Source organism: Odontomachus brunneus, unplaced genomic scaffold (genome assembly GCF_010583005.1).
Source record: "Odontomachus brunneus isolate Ranch 3 - 2012 unplaced genomic scaffold, Obru_v1 Obru_scaffold_267, whole genome shotgun sequence".
Classification (NCBI taxonomy): domain Eukaryota; kingdom Metazoa; phylum Arthropoda; class Insecta; order Hymenoptera; family Formicidae; genus Odontomachus; species Odontomachus brunneus.
Window position 1 is genome coordinate 294,094 of NW_022639717.1, and position 5,829 is coordinate 299,922.

A 5,829-nucleotide genomic window follows, 5' to 3' on the forward strand; every position below is an offset into this window, starting at 1 on the left:
GAGAGAGAGAGAGAGAGAGAGAGAGAGAGAGAGAGAGAGAGAACCATTATCGAGATCCGCATTTCTCTCCATATTCAAAATTTCCCCTATGGACGTCGTCTCTGGTGGAATGTTTAAAACGTCATTGTTCCCACCTTCTAATTGAAGCTGATATTTCTAAAAAATATGTAAAATATATTTATATAAGAAAGTACATTAAATAGCATTAAAAATACTTGTATATCACTATATATATTATATTATACTTTAAATCTGTTCTTTAATGTCGCATGAGAACTTTGTACTTTCTCTTTCCAGTGTTTAAATTTATACTTATTTCAATCCGAATGCAGAAAATGTAATGCAGCGAAAAAGAATAAACTTCATATTTACCAAAAAAAATACTTTGCTGTAGTGGGAAATAATAATAATATTAATATTTTTTATTGTTCTCTTTCAATAAGTTATAATACTGTTAACATAACATTATTTGAAGAATATAATTTCATTATACTCAGTAATTTTTAGGTTTGGCGTGATTTAAAAAGTAACGCTTCAAAGAAAGCAGCAAAATTACGCTCTGAAAGAAACCAGACAGGAAATTTTCCAATGGAAACAGAAAGATTCGATAACTTGCAATAGCGTATTGTTGCTTGTATGGGGCTGCAATATGTTGAAGGTGCACATGATTGTCCGGATAGTACTCCGGAACAAGAGGTACATTCATATTTCTTTACTTGTAAAAGCAAATGTTTTTGTATTACTTTTGCTTTTACAAGTAAAGAAATATGAATGTACCTCTTGTTCCGGAGTACTATCCGGACAATCATATGCACCTTCAACATATTGCAGCCCCATACAAGCAACAATACGCTATTGCAAGTTATCGAGTCTTTTTGTTTCCATTGGAAAATTTCCTGTCTGGTTTCTTTCAGAGCGTAATTTTGCTGCTTTCTTTGAAGCGTTACTTTTTAAATCACTCCAAACCTAAAAATTACGTGAGTATAATGAAATTATATTCTTCAAATAATGTTATGTTAACAGTATTATAACTTAATGAGAGAGAACAATAAAAAATATTAATATTATTATTATTTCCCACTACAGCAAAGTAAATGCAATATAATATGTTAAATTGCTTAAAGAATCTATAGATAAAATGAAAATACTAATAGTAGTATTGATCTAGTACTAAAATATTAAGTAAGAAAAATTAAAGACATATTATTAATTACGTATGAACAATTCTCATGAAATACATGTCATGATCAAATACTTACTGTCTGCCACTGTTTCGATGTCTTCTCATTGCCTGGACCTAAAGCATTAAGCATTCTTTTCAATTGCTCCCATTGTTGAGTTTGATGGATTTTACCATCTTTGGTTAAATATTTGTTTGTGGCAAATTCTGAATGTGACTCTATGTATTTCACTAATTCTTCATATTGGACTGCCGTTGTCTTTACCGTTGACTTTTCTTCAAACTAAATAAATGAAACATTGAAATTTAATTTTATACAAAAATATATATCATACATTAGTATCATGAAATTATAACTTATGTCACACATATAAAATAGTATAAAAATACAAATATTATCCTGACACAATAAATTGTAATAAACATCAATCGACAGTAACAATATTAATGTTAACATTTCCTATTTGTCGCGGATCCGACGGATGAGGTTCCCGTCGGCGAGCGACCGAGCGCGCTGACTTCGCCTAGCGCTAGGCGCGGTGAGGTTGAAAGGAAGAACCGTATGACACACTCCTTTTGAAATCACAATCACTGCTTTATTTAGCTTTACACACACAAATAATGTTTAGCGAGAGCGAGGATCGACGGTAATAGTGGTGCGACGGAGATTTTCTTGAGCGCGTCGGAGGCGCTCCGCGGTCGGAGATCTTGAGCTCGCGCGACGGAAATCTTCCGCGTCCCGGACACCCGCGCTCGCGTCCGTCGGTCCTGCGCCCTTGCTAGCGCAGGTCGCAAACAGAGCTGATAAGAAACACTTATCGAGGATCGATTACATCGATGGTCAGCGGCCGTCGCCGCGGAGGCCCCACTGACGAGATTGAAGCGCACTTGAGCGCGGTTGCTAGAGCTAGCCGACGGTCGCGAGGAGAACAGCCTGAACGGCGATGAGAGAGCGAGGCGAGAGCCGGCCCGAAAGATTGAGAATAACCTCTGGCGCTCGGTAAGCCTCGTTCGAGAAACGGAAACCGCGAAGCTGCACGCGAACCGATGCACCTGATTCGATATTTGTGAGATCGGACGGTCAGCTTCCAGTTCGAGAGAAGCGACGAACGGTCGCGAGGAGCGGAGTACCGGCTGCTCCAGCGCTCCGAGCAAACAGCTGATCGAGCTGGTCGAGCGCACGCGACGTTCACAACGTTATGAGCGGGATTGCCGACGCTGCCGGCGAGGTGAGCTTTTAACTAAAAAGCTCTTGACGACAAAGCGATCGCCTATTGGTTGCAGTTGACAAGCGGCTCGCTCGCTGCGAGAAAAATGCCTAATATGGACCGCTTGGCAACATCGGCGATCTAACGCGAGTGTAGACTCGCGCCTTTGTTTTTTTTTGTTTGGCCGAATGGTTGTCGTGGCAACTGCGACAAGCGAGCGAATTGTAGCGTGAAAAAACGCGGCTTCACGCGGGGGATCGCTCGGTTGTCGCTAAGCGATTTGCTCCACCGAATGTTCTGGAACATTCGGTCGACTTTTCGAGAATGCCTATTGCGATCTCGAACACTATTTAATAATGTAAATGCAATATAACATATATATTATTTTGTACTTCCATTGTTGAATGGAAAATAATAGTATTGATGTAATGTTATTGTTGGTTAATATTTATTGAAATTACTGATATGCATTTTTAATATATATTGTGACGTGACGATTTTTTGAGGATCGTCCGTCACTGGGGGTTGATAAGGAAGCAAGAATGCGCTTCCGAGTTGAGGTGTGGGGGTCGCGTCCTAGCCGTAAGGCGAGGGGATGCGCACCCGTCGATAGGGAAAAAGTGTATTATATTAAGAGCGGACGGTCGAACGAGCGTCGCGGAATCGGAGGCGAGGAGAAGAAGAAGAAGCTACCACCACAGGCGGAAAGGAAAAGAGAGACGACAGGTTGGAGGCCGGGGAGAAGGTGAATCATTTCCGCAATTTGGGGAGGTATCCCTGCTAGAAAGGGCAGACCGACAGGGCTATATGATTTCAGAGCCAGCCTTACGGAGCTACCGGAACCTGAACAGCCGTTGCCGATTACTAGAGAGCAGGGAGAGACTGGGAGCTGCCGCGGGGAAGTTGCAAGGGCGGAGCGGATCGACATCGCGGACTAGCGGAGGACAGCCGCGGTCGAAGCACCATATCGGCCAGCGAACCCTCCGCCACCCGGAGCGTCTGCAGAGCCAGCACGGACTCTGCGAGGCTTCACAGGACACTTGAAATAACGGCTGTCGAAGAGGCAAGGTCAAAACAACGAATGAATAAGCTGCCGTGACGCCAAACCAAGTAAAGAAAACAGTGAGGCAACAAAGACAGAGAAACGGCTCTGGAAAAGCAGCCAATCAACGGTCGCCAACTGGTGAGAAGAGGGACCCAAATTGGAAATAAAACCCGGCCTCGCAAACCATCAGGAGTTATCGCTCTCGAGTTATCGCATTCGTACGGAAAAGTATACAGGACGTGACGCCCACCAAGTTACATCTTCGAGGACGACTACGCCGACGAAAGCCATAAGGCCGACTTCGCTCAAAGACTCGTATTGCTGTGTGACCCGGAAGGGGATCGCCGCTGCTCGCTGACGACTGCGACCGATTCGCGACCAACGATCTTGTGAGTCCGTTCCTACAGACGGCCATTTGCGTGTGGATTTTGGAGTCGCGGATCGGAAGACGCGTCGGCGGCCGGGGCCCGGCCATCCCCCTCACGGGAGGTGACGGGAACCGCATCCGTCTCGCTAAGCGAAGAGAGCTCACGCGTCCGGGGTAACCTTGTGAACCGTCCCCATCGTAACCGAGAACGATCGCACACCGTCGCATCGAATGATCGTAGGATTAGCCGTCGCGAGCTGGGAAAGTCGTCATCGAGTGGACACGCTGTCGTAGGAAATATTGTCGCGAGCGCGAATAAAGAGTTGTAACTAAATAGCTGTCGAGAATAAATCGGTGTTCGATACCGGAGATCACGACCCTCGTGTTTATTACAGCATTCATCCTTCCCTCCATCACCTCCGACCGCGCGTGAACCAGCCCCTCTGCCGAAGGACGGCTGAGCTGCCGAAGGATCGTACTGGCGACCGATGCTCCTCTGGTCGACAGAGTATCGAAGTAATAGAGAATCGTAAGGTGGTACGGTCGACCGTACCTGGCGCCCAAGTCCGGAAGGTCGACCGGAGTCGCGAGCGTCGTAGGAGTGAAACCGGGTTCACTCCGTTGAGCGATCGCTGAAGATTTGATCAGCGCTGCCTCGGCGTGCCGACTACGCGAGGAAAAAACGTTGCAATATACAACAAATTTTTACTGTTTTTACCGTCAATTTTCTGTTGATTGATTTAATAAGAAGTTATTATTGATGGAGTAGATATCTTTAATATTCATTTTGTCCCTTAACGACAAATAGCTGCCATCTTTTTCTTCAACAGAATAATATTAAAAATATATATTAATACAGAAAAGTTATAATATAGAATCATGAACAGTAGGAAACGTCTTATTGATCCTATATTATCTTTTTTCTGTTTCTTATTATATTTTTTATATACTTACGTTGCTTTTAAATTCATTTTAATTCTTTCATTCTTCTTTCACTCACTGCTTATATTGACAATACTATCATATAGTATGTAGTATGACATAGATGAATTCTCTGCTACTAATTTTGTGCTAATACTTTTAGAGCTTTAATTCTATTAACTAAAATCAATTTTTCTTCATCTTTTGATCTTGTCTGTACATTATCGATAAAATCGTACCGATGACTGTCGCTTGCAACGACCAGTGTCAGTATGAGCTATGTTCAGAATAAGCTTTACCTACCTTTGTCGGTCGCGCAAGCAATAAGTATCGTTACCATACCGAACCGACAGTTGTCGGTAGTGATGTACAGAAAGCACCCCTGGACGCCTAGATCCCGTGTTCGATGAAGGCGCACCGAGGGGTGTTGCTGGAGCGGCCGATGGGCGTACCGCCAGGGGCGCTGGGTGCCGATGTCTGGAACCTTGGGCGGGAGGATGAACGCGGGTCGGTCTAGTAAAAAATGTGGGCACTCGTGTCGGGAAGGGTTAACTTGTCACCTAGAGTCGCAGGGGTGAGGAGGAGGGATCACCGCGGGACGACCGAATGGGCCAGCAGGTGCCCTCCTCAAACGCGGGGTACCCTGTTTTAGAACATCGCCTCCTCTCGCACGTGTGAGCGGAATTTGACTATGTTCGGGGTGAAGTCGTGGCACGTCGCGGCGTGACGCGGTGGTCCTGCTCCCGTTAAATACCTGGCGTCTGCGGAGAGCGGAGGCTGCCCCAGGCCTCCGCTTCCTGCTTGGCGCTGGGGTTGGGAGCGGGGAGGCCGCGGGTGGCCTGCATACCCAGGGAGCTGCTTAAGAACTGGCTGCCTGTCCAGGACGTCTCCTTTGGGAGGAGCCACGTCGGAGCGATGAAATAGGGCTTGCTAGAGGCTCCGCTACGAGCGACCTCGGTCTTGCCCAGCTAAGCCTACGTTACTATAGTGGGTCGAGCGGACGAAAGTCCCACCGGGACGAGAACTCGTTGGTTTCGAACACAGCGGAGTCTGCGAAGTCCCCCGGCGGATGCCGCACGGCCCCAGCCCAGGCATCACGGGGGGGGGG

General features: G+C 45.9%; 1 pseudogene; it reads right to left on the reverse strand.

Annotated features, from left to right (window-relative positions):
- Positions 1 to 5,566, reverse strand: part of LOC116853011 — an 8,468-nt pseudogene extending 2,902 nt beyond the window's left edge.
- Between the last annotated feature and the right edge of the window lie 263 nt (positions 5,567 to 5,829).